General features: G+C 35.4%; 1 long non-coding RNA gene and 2 other non-coding genes across 3 annotated transcripts; 2 read left to right on the top strand and 1 right to left on the bottom strand.

Moving 5' to 3' along the window:
- Window positions 1-687: 687 nt before the first annotated feature.
- On the bottom strand, window positions 688-2,849 carry LOC128223750 (uncharacterized). Its single transcript, XR_008259344.1, has 3 exons — window positions 2,468-2,849; window positions 1,675-1,839; window positions 688-797 (listed from the first exon to the last, which is right to left on the bottom strand). It is a non-coding gene; the product is annotated as an uncharacterized LOC128223750 (long non-coding RNA).
- Window positions 2,850-12,692: 9,843 nt separating this feature from the next.
- Window positions 12,693-12,765, top strand: Trnas-uga (transfer RNA serine (anticodon UGA)). The gene has a single exon. It is a non-coding gene; the product is annotated as a tRNA-Ser (tRNA).
- Window positions 12,766-14,012: 1,247 nt separating this feature from the next.
- Window positions 14,013-14,085, top strand: Trnas-uga (transfer RNA serine (anticodon UGA)). Its single transcript has one exon. It is a non-coding gene; the product is annotated as a tRNA-Ser (tRNA).
- The last annotated feature ends 3,499 nt before the right edge of the window (window positions 14,086-17,584 follow it).

Below are 17,584 nucleotides of genomic sequence, written 5' to 3' on the forward strand. Positions count from 1 at the left end.
CAAAAAATATAACTAAGCAAATGATTTTAACTAGGGTATAATAAAGTTTTCAAGACATATAAATCTTACAATAATGGAGTGTTAACATATGTTTATTTAGTTAACATATTCCTCATATCAAATTACTGCCAACTACACTTTAACTTCATCCAGTTCTGCATCCTTTAAAATTAAAGCACCAATCGCAGATATCAATGATGTGATTGATTTCAAAAGACAGTGCATTTGTCCTAAAAAATCAGACAAACAATTATTAACAGATAAGAAAACTTACCTGTCATTACACGGTCACATGGCATACCAAAGCACAGCATTGTTCTTGTTTTGGCCGACAGCATTATCGAAATAAACCTGGAAAATTTAATACATTTTTTTTTCTTTTTTAAGCTATATGCAGTACATGAAGAAAGCAATGTTATATTGATGGACACATTTCATAAGCCATGGTTGAATCCAAATATCCAATCGTTATCAATCATCGAATGTGAAATGGAAAAAAAAATCTGAGTAAGAATGTGTTTCATGGTGTAATATATGTTAAGTTTCATCATCTTTTATATTCACTATTGATTCTCATAATCTCTTCTCAGCAATAAGGATAAAGTTTGCATAAGCTGTTAGAACCTTTAATCCATTAAAATTCTATAGATAATTTAAATGGGTGAAGCACTAAATACCTCAGCATGTTTTTTCACCGACACCATAGTGCTGAAAGTAGTGGTGGGCCAGGCTCACGACACTGTCACTTCCTTTCCCCGGCAATTCGGCCTCGTCCACCAGATAAAATGTCTACTTTCCTGTACAAATAAATGTTAACTATTGTTAAAGGGACTATACACCAGATTGGCACCAAAAACAGTTTTTTTCTGTAACAAATCTCAGGACAATTATTTAATAAAATGTTTTACTCTTTGATATCATAATTGTAAAAAAAATACCAAAATGTAAATGTTCGATCCGGATTCACCAAAATTGCAGTCCAATGTTGTATCTACTGTGCTACGAAGGCTTACTCTAAACCTTTGGAATATCTAAGCTATATACCTAACTTGGTAATATCAGGTGATAACATCGACAAGCCAATCACGCATACAAATGAATTCTACTAGGTATACATACCTAGTAATCTTTTTTAATGGTACAATACGAAAAAACTGCAAATATATAATTGTAAACTATGTGGTACTTCAGTTACATGTAGTTAGTTTCAATGCATTGTACTCATTGATACCAAGTTTATGTCAGTTTTCGACAATTTTCTTCTTTTTTTTCCCGCTATTTCATCATATGGTGTATAGCCCCTTTAATTGATTTCACAAATAATAATAAAATTGTACTGAAATAGTCAGCAAGAAGATAATGTAGACAACCCAAAATGACACTAACAGATAGCTGTATTACTTTTACAGATCTTTATTTCTAATTAAAATTCATTTTTAAAATCCAAGCTAAGATCAAGAGTGTTTAACTTGTTTACGTTGAATCTTTTAAAAGGATTTCTAAGTATGGCCAAGGTAAAAGTTTTTGAACAGGAATACAAAGCTGACAACATAAAAAATCTAACCTAAAAAATTAATTCTGACTTGGAAAGACAATTTTTACAGGTACATATCATTATTGTATAAGATCTGTCTTATTCTGTTACTCCATGTTTAATTCAGAGTGACATCTTACCATAAAAACATAGCTGAACCTAAGGCACACATGCGAAACACATGACACTTCTGTGGGGTGGCGAAATATATCGGCCCAACTTGTTGGCATGATGTGGATAGTGGACTTGCTGGGCAAAATCCCATGAGTAGTGGTAGTGCACATCTTGGCTACATGGTTCAGCACCTTCAAAGACAATAATGATAGCAAATAAAAAATCAAATAGTATTTTACTTTATGAAAACAGGTGATCCGAACCGTTATTCAGTAACATTCAAATGATAGTAGTATGCACACTGCAGTTTGTTTACATTTTGAATCTCCTTGACATCTTCAGTTCTCAGAGTACCATCATAATTATTTTACAAAGTAATAAATCATCGTTGAAATTAGTCTCAGAAACATCATGTCCACTATCAGACTCTTGTTCATTTCAATCATCATTATTTATCAAACATAAAATTGACCTTTCATCTGAATCTTTTATATTTTGACTTTGAGAAGACTGCACAAATTCATTTATAATAAAGATTGTCAAGTTAAAGTTGTTCATTTGCAAAATCTGGATCATCATTTTGAATATATTCTTTTTCATAAGGTACCGTCGAGGCCTGTGACAACGTTTAACATTTAACCTTGGCGGTCATTATCGGTTGCTAACAACAAAACAATTCGCAGAATTCACTTCCGGGTTTTGACAATTACTTTGATTGCCATGTGAAAGTACTGTCAAATTACTTATCAAGCTTGTAGATTGTGTTATACTGATTAAAAATAATCATTAATGATTAAATAACATTTTATTTGTACTTACCACTTGCAATTCCACAATTTAAACCAAGAAACGTTGAAGTTTAACACCGGATGTTCCTCGTGATAAACTGGGAAACGGTGTCTCGGTTACTACGTTGTTTGTCAGAATGTTAACAAATATCGGTTATAAACAACCATTTCATGATCAAGCATATTCTGATCAATGTTCTTTCGTTTCAAAAAAATAAAATAATACTGTTTTTATTTCAAAAACGCCTCACATCATCGACCAGAAATGTTTGCACCTTACCGTCATACAAACGTAGTTACCAAAGTCCAAAAGCCGAACAGCTGACCAACTCTTTCGGTAAATTAAACACACGTTAAAAGGTTATGATCAACTAAACGTCAATAAATAGTGTTGCAGAGGGTTTATTGCTGAAATTGACGTTTTTTTATGTTGACAACAAATAACTAAGTTTTAAGCTCGAAAATACCATGAAAAATCAAGGGGAAAAGAGTGCGCGATTTGATTCTCGCTTTTTCTCGTTATTCACGTTAGCGCCACAATGATCAAAATCGCGTTCCCATCCACATATAACCTTTTGCTATGATGCCGTTTTATTCTACAGCTCATGGAATACACCGAATAAGTATGGTGGGTGGGGTGGGTTTTGAGTGGGTTTTGAGTTGTGAGTGAGTGAGTGGATGGGCCAGGTGTCGAAAAGTTGGATGAGTGGGAGTGAGCGAGCGAGTGCCATGTTATCAGTCATATGTTGTTGTTTTTTTTATCTTATTATCACATAAAGGGAATCATCGTTCAAACCGTTCAGCACTATCAGTGCTTTGATTATACATACAATTACTTCATGACAAACTCAATGCGAACATACTGAAATTGGGCAGTACAAGAAACATCTGGGAATGCACACAGGGCATGTTCTAAAACCTGGCCTGGAATGTTATACATAATGAGAGTTCAAGCCCTGAATATACGCAAACACAATGATAGACCTTTATTTGAAAATTAATCTACATGTTCAATATAATATCTTTTTTGAGATTCATCTAGATAAACAATGTAGTTTATTTGAATGCATATTTAATTAATTTTCTTATACATTTTTTTTTTTCAATTAAACTATGCATGTAGTTTTGAAAAACATGGTTGTTCAGCTATATATGAACTGTAAGATGGAATGTATACACCTTAAATAATAACAAACAAAAAAATCATCACAAATAAAATGTATATTTGTTTATGTATGTGAAAAATAAATTATTATATATATTATATATGTATGGAAAACTTGAATTTGAACACATGTATTATAAGATTTGATTTGTAAACCAAGATCTATGCACTTATTTCTTTTAATCCGCTAAGTGTTTTAAATACAGTGCATTCCCATGCAGTCAATTAAACTAATGTTTTATCTAAATAAAACTCAGAAAAAAATATAACATTAACATGCAGCTTTATCCTAAATAAAGGTTTATCATTGTTTTCCTGTATATTTAGTGTTAATACTCTCAATGTGATCACATATGGACTGGCCTGGCCTGGCCCGGCCTGGCCCGACCCAAAATGCTGAGTCAGCAGGTCAGGTCGGGCCAGGCCAGGCACGGCCAGCTTTTAGAGCATGCCCTGGGCATCTCTTCAAGTCTAACCAAAAGATAATATCTAACATTGCAGTAATACCTGATCATTCAAACCCCAATTTTTTCAGGATTTCACAGATTTCTTAATTGGAAATAAATAGTCTCTAGAGAAAATTAAAACAGTTTATGACCAAGAGCAAATCACCGAAAGCTAAACACAGGTCAATGGTGTAAATTAAAAGTTAATCTCCAGGAGAACCAATGTCGGTCAATGAAGAGAAGTAGCATTCAATACACAGATTATCTATACTTTCATAATTTCCAACAAAGACTTTTGTCAGTCATTCTAATTACAATTGCGTGTTTTGACATTAATGATAAGATTTTGACTTCTTCCTCTTCTTAATTATTATCAGTTAATTATCTCAGATCATAACCAGAAACTTTACTTTGAGAATTTGACACTTCTCAATTATCTCGGATTTAATCTAATTGTAAATTTTACTTTTTGACATTAACTTTTTGAGTGACAGTTCCTAAAATCTTCATTATCTTTTTATCACCTAATTTTTATTGGTAACTTCTACTCTTCAAGTTAGTACATAAATCTGTATATATATATATAATATATATTATATAATAATATATATATAGTTATATTAATATATATAATATTATATATATATATATATATATATATATACAGAGAGACAGAGAGAGATATAGAGAGAAAATTACCAGGAACTTTGTACTTCTTCTTTTACTAAGGAAAATATCTTTGAACTACTTTTTATTGTGACTGTATAATAAATCACCTACTTTCATAACTTAATATATCACATGTACTATTGGATGTTTCTTGTTGAATAAGTCTTTGGATTTATCATTGTTAACTATTTAACTTAAATAGGAATTAATAAAGGACCAACTTTAAACATCTTAAATGGACTTGATAGTGTTAATCTAATTCAAAGTTTAAACGTGATTTGAAATAGAACGGCGACTCGCAGTTGTGCTAGCTAATTACCCAAATGAATGCCACCGGTCACCACCGCTACTATACAGGAGTATATATTTTGGCACTTTCCCACGGGGTGCACGGTCCCATATCAATAAAGAAATCTGCCTTGGACAGTCCTGAGGCTCAATTAATATGTTTGGTGTTCAAAATTTAAGAAACATTAAAAACATACTGTTTTTTTTTACTAGTGATACAGTCGAAACCGTTGGCTCGAACTAGCTTGGCTCGAATTCCTTGTTGGAATGAAATTGATTTATAGGACCGATTTCTTTATACTGAAGGTTAACGCTCCCGCTTGGCTCGAATTTTCCGACGCTCGAATTATTTTGCCGGTCCCTGGGAGTTCGAGCCAACGGGGTTTGACTGTATATGATGTAAAATATGTTTTCTATCTTAGACTAATCATAGTATTTACCCGTATCTCTAAGTTTTTATTTTTTTCATTTATCAATTTATTGAACGTTTTGTGATCTGCACGTTGAAAAGTTACAACTTTTACAGAAACAGTACACAAATAATGACTCAACAGTGAGTACCTGACACTTATATAATATATCTATAGTTCTTCACCATCAAGAGTTATCATTAATGTTTAAATACTCATGCCTGGTTTTGGACAGAGTAATAGCCAAATATTAAAACACCAAACGAATGAATGGCCAATGCTTTCTTGACGAATGATTTTAATTCAACACTGTTTAAAGATTTATATCGATTTTCAGTGAGTGGTGAATATGATTTAGTTGAAAAACACACGTTAATTCCAATTAATATTCGTTTACATTAAATAAAAATCAACACGTAATAAAACACAAATTCTGGCTAGCCTCAGCAATTCTTACTTTTAAATATGACGGCAACCTATTAAATAAAAGATTTACATTGAACTGCCATGGATTAAAAGTGTTTGCTCAAAATTTAAAATGTTTACTTTTTTGTTATTACATTTAGCTTAATGGTCTTATGTCATTGGTAATTATTAAACATTGAACAATAAGATAAATATGAAGGAAAATATTTTCAACATCAATATCAATAGAATGGACTCAAACTGAAACATATTTCGAAAGTTATCAACGTTTGAAATATATTTGCGAATGTAAATAAATACAATGTATGTTTATATGTGTCTAAGATTCAAACAGTTCATAAATGTCATAAAATTATTCTTTGTACATTTTTCATTTTTTGACAGATTAGCAAATGTCTTTTAGGTGACGTCAAAAACAAATTACTAGTATTTATTTTCAAGGCTATCACAAAGAGATGAAATAAATATTTTAGTATAAAAAAAATCACGTTACATTCTGATCATCAAACTGTTGGTTTTTGTTTAAATCAAAATTTCTGGAAACGGGATATGACATAAGTGTTCTTTAATCAAATAATACATAATTTTAGTTAATTTAAAATAGTATTTAACACAGTTCGAAATATTCAAAAAGTTATTCAATCCGGGACTGCAGGTACACATTTTAAAATAAGCTAATATTGATGCGGTCATGAATCAAATGTTTTATAATATTATCACTTAAATAAATGCTTCGGTTCTTTGTGTATTTTAAGTTGATCGGTCCGTAAATCACTTACTTGAATAAAAAATAAAATTATGACGTCAGTGGTCCATATCATTTTTGGCTGGTCCGGACATCGCCCAAAATATAAAAAGGACCGCTGACGTCATACTATATGGACTGCTGACGTAAAAAACCGGTGAGGACTGCTTCCGATTTTTAAACAGGCAAACACAATTCACTCACTCACTCACTCACTCACTCACTCACTCACTCACTCACTCACTCACTCACTCACTCACTCACTCACACTCACTCACTCACTCACTCACTCACTCATCACTCACTCACTCACTCACTCACTCACTCACTCACTCACTCACTCACTCACTCACTCACTCACTCACTCACTCACATCACTCACTCACTCACTCACTCACTCACTCACTCACTCACTCAGTCAACCCACCCACCCACCGCATATATTCCTACGCCAAAGCAAACAAGTCATTTTTTTTTCTTCAGGCAAAACCTTTAAGTCCTTTAACGTTTTCCGCTGTTTCTTGTGTAGCGTAAACGGTTTTCGCCAAGCGTCCTAACAATACCGCTTACCCACCCTAACGCAAATTAGTGATACGCAATACAACGCCGTAACCATGCGAAACGCTATGTTCTTGGCAGTTTGCCACATTAGCTATAATACCAAAATAATGCGACGTCTACACAACAGAATACGATAAATTTATTTGTTTGCACCAGCGACATAACTGTTGGTTCGCTTTGCAGTACAGTGATCACTGCGAATGTAAATCACGTGATAACGTGATCATGATCATATGTCTTCATTTAAACAAACACTATTCTTAATTATTTCAATTAAATGCAAAATTGTAGCTTAAAAAACAACTGAATTTAATGGGACTAAATAAGTCATTGCATTAATGTGTTACTTGTTTGTCAAAAGAGCTAATAATTTATATATGTCGGCAGGGTTATACTCTTCACGACTAAGGAGTTCACTGCTTAAAGGCCCAGTTTAAGTATTTTTGGCATGCTTATTCTCTGATATGCATCCCTTGTTTATTGCACTGGTCTCACAGCAGTTGTCATTTTCTGTGTATTTGTTTATTGGCTTAGGCCATTTAGAGTTGACAAATTTAGAGCGGATAATCTCATTGTCTCACCAATACATCTCCAATTTTACATGTTTATGCAAAGCTAAAAGAATGTATGTACTAATTAGAAATAATAAACAACTCAGAGCCTACTAAATACATGGTCACTTTTGTAATATCCAAACTATAAAGCATCATGTATAATCATATTAATAGGCTATATATATGGCATTACTCTTCTTCTAATTCTAAAGCATTCACTTTGTTATAATAATTGTACCATAATTTGATAAAGTAAACCAACACACTAGTATATGATCATTTGTTCATGTCTATAATAAAACTTTTAAAACTGCACAGACAACGGTGGGGTCATTTAAAGAAGGCTTACACAAAGCCTTTTAGACAATACATGAACACGTCACATTTATGCCACATAAAACACTCAATCATCTTTAATAATTCATCTCATTAATTTATTGCTAATTCGTTTTTACTATTGGTTAGGATATTCTGGGTCATTCTGTATGGAGACAAACGATTGTGTCGACGAGGGCAACCTGGTTTGCGTGAAAAATATGTGAATATGGCTTGAACCGCAACGGAACAGACTGTGCGGGTAACCTAGGAATTTCTGTTTTATACATTTTATTGTGCATTATTAGGTGAAATTTAATTGATATGTCACAGTTTGAATAGAAACATCACTGGATAGAAATGAAGTGCACTGAAGGTTTTCACGATTATCTAATTATAATATGCAAGTATCATTTGATACAAAGTACCACTTGAACTTGCTTGCTTCATATTTCTTTTACAAATTTAGGAGTTTTCTTAATCACTGGTTCGTCACGATACGCGGGAACTGTTGTTGGAGATACTGGAATCTTTTGTGCTCTTGGTTTTAGAAAGGAAGCGGCCAACGTAACCTGCACTAGTCTTGGATTAGGGTGAGCAATATGAAGATAAGTAAATGACCTAAATGACTTATTTCTATGTTATCTATGAAAGGCTTATAACACACCAGTTTGTCCAATCCGTAAACTCAAGTTATACTTCATTCCATATAATCGTTCGTTTTTGCTGGAATATATACGTATTTAAATTCATATAGGATCGCGCAAACGCCATAACGTACGCTAAGACATTTCTGAAACAGAGATAGACGGTTGTCAGCGAGACAATATTGTTGGCATTGCATGCAAATGTAAACCCATAAACTTTCCCAATATGTTCCAGTTAAACTTGTTCAAAATTAAGAAAATGGTACAATTGTACAATGGTACAACTTCACAGGACAAAACGATAAGGCACAATGCTAAGGCCTCACAATAAGTAAAGACAAAGTGCTGGGGCCCACAGCTACTAAAAGCAAAAATTCTTAGGCTTAATGCCCCAAAAGGTGGCAATTAACTGAGGCATATCAGGAAAGAGAACTTAAAAAAAAACTTAGGAAGGAGACATTGATTTCGAATGGCTAGTTGATTATTGCCTTTGTACAATATTTAGTTTGAAACACCGTTAATCTGATCTTTACTGCTTACTTACTTACTTACTTATTTAAGGAGTACGCTCTGACTGCTCCATTGAGAAACTATTTTATGCCTAGAGACACAATATGATTATAATACCAATTGAAGATATTTGAGTTTCAATTGCTTGCTCTGTAATTATATGGTAAAAACTGGACTGGACGACCAATGCTTTGCACGCAAATTCATTGCAGTTGGTATTTTTACTCATTGTTTAAACAAGCTCGGACGTGAAATGACCTTCTTTTCTAAACTAGTATGGTGTAATTTGTGCATATACTGTTTTGTAGACAATACCCTTTCAAATGAAACAGGAACTATAATGAGTCACTTTGCATATCGGACACCTTATACTATCTGAACAACGTAGAATGTTGAAAATTCCTTCATAAAAGTTTTGAATCTACAAATAATTGTGATCTTATCACTAAAAGCAAAATGCTTAGGCCTTACTGTCAAATTATTGGGGACATTTTCATTGATAATATTTTGTTTATAAAATTCTTGTAATGAAATGTGACATCGCACATATGTTTGCAAGTAGTGCAACAAAGCTCAAGAATTGTATGGATTATTTGATTTTGTTCATATTGCAAACTTTTGGTTTAACTAATTCAACTGACAGCTGGATCTATCATATTGAACTTCGACTCTAATGCAAAAGAAGGAGAGTTCCAATTTTTCTCAATTTCATAAAAATGAGTCAACTCAGGTTTTTGTCTCCCTAATATAGTATGTATATAAAAGAAGAGAGCTACAGTACGACACAAACTTTCACCTCTGGGAATTCGTGCGGTCGCCGTTTACCCTACACTAACGCTCAGTCTGTTTCTGCGGGATTTTGCCGCGGTCATCCTGTGCCTAAGCAGCTTGCAAAACACGATACAATGCAAACTATTCTTAGATAACTTATAAAGAACGCTATACGGAGTACATATTTAAAATGTTATTGGTCGTTTTGGGTTTGTGGGATTAAATTTCGAGCAAGAGTACCTGCACATGGGCATATATTTTTTTCAGTGGATTGTAACGGAACTGAGACAGACATTTCACAATGTCAGTGGACAAAGAAAAATAATGACAGAGAATATCAAACGCTACACCTTTCCTGTTTGGGTATGAATTATTTCATATATTGGAAAGCTTTTGTGTATCAATATCTCTATTATGTTTATTTTCAGATGTTATTTAACATTTAACGTGGTAAGTAGTTTACATATAATTTTTGAATTGCTAACGTAATGGCTAGAACTGTAGGCGTCACAGAAAGTCCGTCGCCGCTTAGAGAAGGGGCAACAAAGAATGTTGACAATATGCCCTATGCATTACTAAAACCAGCATTTAATAGGAAACATGAAATTGCTTAAGAATAAATCAACCTTATGTTAGCGTGTCTGTTATTCATAATTTAAACGTCGATATAGATTTACAATGATGTGGTTATAGGCGGTCGTCGATTAAAATGTTGTCATTCGATACGATAAAATGCTTTTTAAAATGTACCTCTTTTGCCATTTAAGACTATGAAATAAAGAATGTCCGCCTTATTGGTCAGTCTGATGACGTCGGGCTAGATGAAGTCTTTGTAAACAGCACAACTGGCAGACAGTTTGTAAGGCTGACTTTACTAATAACTCTGCAAAACTAATATGCCAAGAGCATGGATTCAGGTAAAATGTTCAAACAATCTGATATGCCAGAGCTTGGATTCAGGTAAATTGTTCAACCAATCTGATATACCAAGAGCATGGATTCAGGTAAAACGTTCAACCAATCTGATATGCCAAGAGCTTGGATTCAGGTAAAATGTTCAACCAATCTTTTTGTACTCTAGCTGGTCATGTTATCCGTGTTATCCATGCATGAAGCTATCTACTGTACACTATTAAATAGTTTTCTCTTGTTTAAATCTTATGAACTTAGACAAAAGCATTATACTTTATAACGTAATTATCTGTGCCGACTACCGATTGGTATACATTTCGGACATATAAATATAGATTTTCGCAATCCGAGTTTTAATGACCTGATAAGGGCTTATTTCTTCAAGTCGCATATCCTTTTGCTAAGCGTTGCTTTGTAAAACATGACACCTGTATATGTTTTCAGCAATTCAAAATGGTATACAACTATACTTTCAGTCGAACAGTGATACTAAAGTCGGGTCATTGATTTGCGACCAAAATTATATATTATTACGAGATTGTGAATTTATACCATTTGTATATTATACTTATGGATCTGGTGATTGCTCTGGCAACGGGGTATCTATCGCATGTTCGAAAGGTTTGTATCAGTGGCATCTGCACTATAAGTAACATTTTTGGGATATGCTCTTCGAATAAGCATTTGCTGTTGTTGTATTGAAACGTATAATAGCTACCAAAATATAAATACTGCTATACGTCCGAGTAGTAGTTGATCTTACCTTGAAGTACTTTTTAAATATGTCAGGAAGTAAACATGTTTACTTTCCAGCAAGGATAACGTTGCTTACTTGAACTAGGACATGTATCTTTATTCATAATGTTTGCAGATCAGCCAACCAGCACCGTTTCGACAGTAACACAAACTAACAATGAAGGCCTGGATATGTATCTAGTTGTGATTTTGATGTCCGTCATTTTGGGTATTGTGCTATGTCTTCTTGTTGGAGGACTGTTCTATTGCAAGCTGACAGGTATGTATCATTGGTGAAAATATCGGTCAGCTGATGAAATTATGTTTTAATATGAATTTGTAATTGTATTCAAACATATGTGTAGTACGAAGGTATTCCGGACCGTGTTAACCACTTTCCTTAAAAAAATAAAAAAACACTTAGTAAAAGCAATCGCATTCAACACGGTATGTTGTTTTGTATCTATTTTCACAAATAAGTTAAAGAATACGCTACTCCGTATGGACCGTAATATTTTATTCAATACAAATTTAAAAAAAATACTTTTCCAAGAAGGTAGACTTTGTTTTTCAAATAGAAACCAAAAGGCCAACGAGGAAAGGTATGATAACAATTCATTTATATTGATGTTTAGGGGATAATATACAAGTAAACACTCATCATTGACATGGTACATTACTAACATTTATGTATTGAGCAAATAAGCACAGTTAAAATGCCTTACGCAAATGCATTGGCTCCAAATTCAGTTACGTCTTGTGTATGGGATTGTGCGTCTAAACAGAGTTTATATTTGAATGTTCGACTTCAGGTCTTGTCTGGGTAGGTTTCATTGAGTCTCAACACTAAAAACTGTCATAATCGATGTTATTGTGATATTGTGAGTAGACACTAGCAAAACGTTGAAGGTGGCAATTGCTTAGTATGACATACACGAGCTCTATGGTGGTTTGTCAAAAGATAAGATAGCATATTGACGCCGTTTCAAAATATTTAAAAAATAATGATTCCGAATATCAAGACCCGAATCAATTCGTAAGTGTATACTTTCCCTGTGTCACGGTACCGATACCTACACATGTGGTGAGGAGGTGTGTAAGCGGTCCGGTAGCTCAGTCGGTAGAGCACTCGCCCTGATAGCGAGGGGTCCCGGGTTCGAGCCCCGGTCTGGCTGCACACTTTTCTCACCCTGTGACATTTGGCACATGTTATAGGTCTTCCGGGACGAGACCGGGAACCAGTGGTCAACAGTGAATGGTTGTAAACATCCGGTTTTAAATTGACAGACGATTTTGGTGACATTTCGTCTTATTTATATTTCATTTGACACTTATATAATAAGTGCGTGGTTGTGTTTGATAGATAAACGTGTCTTGTGAGAATATTGACACTATTTAGTGCATTATTTCATTGGAAGTGAAACTTAGACTATTTAAATAGCAGTTTCCTTGATTTGACAGCTGATTAAATCAACATAAGCATTTCATCGGTGACATTCTACATTAATCAACATTACGCATTGGGACTTCAGACTTCATACTACATGGACAATTTATTTAGTGTTTTGAATATTTAATTAATTACTTTTGATTTTTTGATTGATTGCTTTATGAATTTATTTTTCAATTGTTTAAATTTTTGATGTATTGTTTCAGATAGTATTTTGAGTGAACATACCTGGGCACAGCACAGCATGCAGCTCTTACACATCCTGTTGCAGTTGTAGCATAACAAAGGTGTTGGTGAGCAATTAACATCGCATTTCATTCATTACTTAACAACTTATTGGTAATATAAAGGCATTTGATTGACTTGAATAAATCCATTCTTCTCTTTCTTTCTACAAGTCCCTTGTGTCTGTTTTTCACTTTGTCTTTGAGTCCACCGGTATATTATACCCCTATTATACCCCTGTGTTATTTATATATTTTGTAAAAAAAAAAAAAAAAAAAGCATAAATCTTGGTCAGATTTACTAGGTTCTTTTTGTCTTACTTCATACAGATAGACACATAGTTGTTTAGCTTTTAGCAAAGTTTAGTGTTTACACTGTGTACGTAGAGGAGAGATTGCAGTTGAACATAGTAGCAGTAATGTATGTAGTATGTAGGTCTCTTTAGTAGTCATTTTTATTGCCATATTTTTCTAGGTAATGAATTTTGCGTTCGCACCGACAATAACCCCTTGACCTATGCGTTCAAATCAGCGAAACTTGACGCTTTGTCACACAGATGGTTAGCAGCGTTGTCAGCCTTCAATTTCAATATTGTCTACCGTTCAGGAAAAGAGAATATAGATGCAGATATTCTTTCCCGTCTTCCTGGTGTTTCGCGGAGTGAGGAGAACGTTATGTTTCCGGACGTCATCAAAGCTTTGTGTCACGGTACCGATACCTACACATGTGGTGAGGAGGTGTGTAAGCGGTCCGGTAGCTCAGTCGGTAGAGCACTCGCCCTGATAGCGAGGGGTCCCGGGTTCGAGCCCCGGTCTGGCTGCACACTTTTCTCACCCTGTGACATTTGGCGCCCAACGAGGGACCGTGGCAGCACTGTTTGGCAGCATAATGCGCTCTCAGTGTTAATTATGTGCATTCCTTAGCACTGGTGTTCCTCAAATTCGAGGACGGATTTCCAGTTTGCGTGGAAGTATTTGATTACCATCTAGTGAGAGTTTGTCCTATTATTGAGTGTTTGTCCTTCTCACAAACGGCAGCTCAGACACCAAGGGACGAGGTTGATCTTGACACTCCATTAGCTGATATTGATTGGAAGGTTGAACAGGCTCGGGATAGAGCTATCAGTAGGGTGGCAGAGATTTTGAAGTCAAGTTCTAGACTGACTCGGCGCCAGATGTGCTTAGAAGATGAGTCAGTCAGGAAGTTGCTGAGGGAGCGGAACATGTTATTCTTTCGGGATGGTTTGTTGTACCGTCATGATATGTCAAATGGTCATCCTGTAGACCAGTTGGTTGTTCCAGACGTATTTTACGATATTATATTTGCGGGTCTACATGATGAGGCAGGTCACCAGGGCAGAGAACGTACACTTTCTTTGATAAAATCTCGATTCTTTTGGCCAGGTCTCGACTCGTTTGTTGAAACACGTATCAGGCTTTGTGAAAGGTGCATTTGTCGTAAGACAAGAGAAAAGGTATCTGCAGAATTGGTTTCCATCGAAACAACGTACCCTCTCGAACTTGTATGCATTGACTTTCTTACCTTTGATATGTCCAAAGGAGGATTTGAGAAAGTGTTGGTCATCACAGACCATTTCACTCGGTATGCACAGGCCATACCAATGAGAAATGAAACAGCTCGGTCCACTGCCAAAGCGCTATTTGAGCAGTTCATTGTACATTACGGGTTCCCAAGTCGTCTACATAGTGACCAGGGACGCAACTTTGAGAGTGCTATTATAAGGGAACTTTGCGACATTGCAAAGCTCGAGAAAAGTCGTACGACCCCGTATCACCCGCAATGCAACGGCATGGCCGAACGTTTCAATCAAACACTTATGAACATGATTGGGACACTCGATGATGAGAGAAAACAGAACTGGAAAGCCCACTTACCAACATTGGTACACGCTTACAATGCTACTCGGCATGAGAGTACCGGCATGACGCCATACTTTTTGATGTTCGGGAGACATCCGAGACTAGCTATAGATGCGCTCTTGGGCATTGAGCCAGATTTTTCTTCTTCAGATAGGTCAACTTTTATTCAGGGTATTCAGGAGCGTCTTGGGTTTGCCTACAAAGCTGCGACTCGCGAGGCTCGACGCCAAGCACGTCGTCACAAGAGACGTTACGATACAAGAGTACGGGAAGCGAAAGTAGCGGTTGGCGATAAGGTTCTTGTCAAGATGGTTGGTATCAGGGGTCGCCACAAGCTTGCGGATCGGTGGTGCAGGGACGTGTATGTCGTCATCAGTCAGCCGAATCCTGATATCCCCGTCTTTCGAGTGAGGAAAGAGTTTGCTAGAGGTCCAGTGCGAACCCTTCACAGGAACCTTATCCTGCCTTTGTCTGGCATTCCACTTCTTGCACCTCTTAGTTCCCCTGATTCAAGGGATCTGTCTGGCATCGATGTAACCGACGATACAGATTGTTCTGGCAATATAAGTGAGGCTCAGCAAGCGTTACCGTAGAGTTCATTGTCACCTACTGCAGCTGTAGCTAATACTGCCGTTCTATGCGACAACTTACCGGATATGACACATGCGGATGTATTACCTAGTTTGTCAACGCCATCGCCAAGGTATGTGATACCACAGCGGAGGACGAGACGCATCACTCAGCGCCCTGCTTGGATGCAGAGTGACACGTGGGTCACATAGTCACCATTTACCGTTACACCAACAATGAAATAAAATAGTGACATAAAAGGATTCACATCATTTACAATAAGAGTGTTTTTTGTGCGGATTGAGATTTTTTTTAATACACTTGAAGAAATTTTGGTAAAATCTTCTGACAAGATTTTCCGTGATAGTTTTTATACAACTTTGTGCCAGTTGTATAATATATGATGATTACATTATGTGCATCATTCTGTTTAAGACATTGAGCATGTCTTAATTCAGACTACGCCATAAAGGCAGGGTCTGGTATTGCATGGAAATAGGCCTATTTCAGTTTTTTTTTTTTGTATGATTATTTAGTTTGTATGTATATGTGTAGCTAGTGTTTAACAGTGCACTTAAGTATAGAATGTAGTAGTAGTTACTGTATGGAATGTTAAGGTATTCATTTAGCTTGCAGTTGCTAATTACGGTAAACCTAAGTAGACAAGCTTGTGCTCTGACAGCATTTGTTTTCATGTTAGTAACTATGGACAGTAAACTATGTACTGAATTTGATATGTCGGGACGCCATTTACCCGAAGGGGGAGGGTGTCGCGGGGTCAATTTGCCCTGCTCTATATGTTTGTGTTAGTGTCATATGTCTACATGTATGTTTATCCAGTACACGTACTTTCCAAGTCCATCTTTCTTGTGATAATCCATTTTCCTATTCTTCCATTCCTTTCAGTCATTCCTATCATTCACTAATTCATATACTAATTTCACTTTCATTTTCGCTTTCACTTTCTATATTTATTAAAGTAGTTCGCCTCGTGCACAGCTGGTGGCGGTATTTTCCTCGTGCACAGCGCACTCATATTTTGTCGATGGAGACGTAAACATCATTGGATAAATTTGGAAACTTTATTGTTTCATTTCTTTATAAAAGTGTATTTGGATAATTCCAGTCGCCCCGAGAGACGAACCATTTTCATTCGCGACACCTGGTCATATGAGCACCAGAAATGGTTAATATTTATCTCATCTTCATCATCATCATCATCATCAACATCATTATCATCAATATTATCATGTATCGCTTGATTCGAACCAGGGTGTTTATTTACCAACGCTCTGAGACTAAGTTTGAGATCTAGGACTCGAATGCAACCATCTTCATTTTCTTCTTAATCGGTGATAACAAAAGTGCTGTAAAGGTCAAATATATCATGCTTTTCTATTTTCAACTTTACGAATTCTTTATGTGTTTTCAAAATGCTAAAAAACATGATATACAGCTATATGGCATCGGTAATTCGTTACATAGACAGTTTTAATTATTTGATATTATTTTTGTTACAGTAGTTGGTTATCACTGTCGTATTACAGGATTATCAGTATTATATTTTAGGATTACTGTTCGAATTGGGTCTCAAGCACATGGAACAAGTCTTAGCCTGCCCTTGTTGTGAAACACACAATGTAACAAGAAGACATACCAAGGGCATAGGGCAAATCTTTTGTATCGTCTTCTATTTATCTATTTAGGATAGTATTTCACTAAGCACGTAATACCCTTAATGTTTGAATAAAATATCGTTGTCAATAAAAGATGGAGTTACGTCTAGAAACGGTAAAAAAAAAGCTTCTTGACCTAAAATATCAACTTCATGTTTTTAGTCCCCAACCGAATTGCAGAATAAAACACAAT

Source organism: Mya arenaria, chromosome 17, assembly GCF_026914265.1.
Source record: "Mya arenaria isolate MELC-2E11 chromosome 17, ASM2691426v1".
Taxonomy (NCBI): domain Eukaryota; kingdom Metazoa; phylum Mollusca; class Bivalvia; order Myida; family Myidae; genus Mya; species Mya arenaria.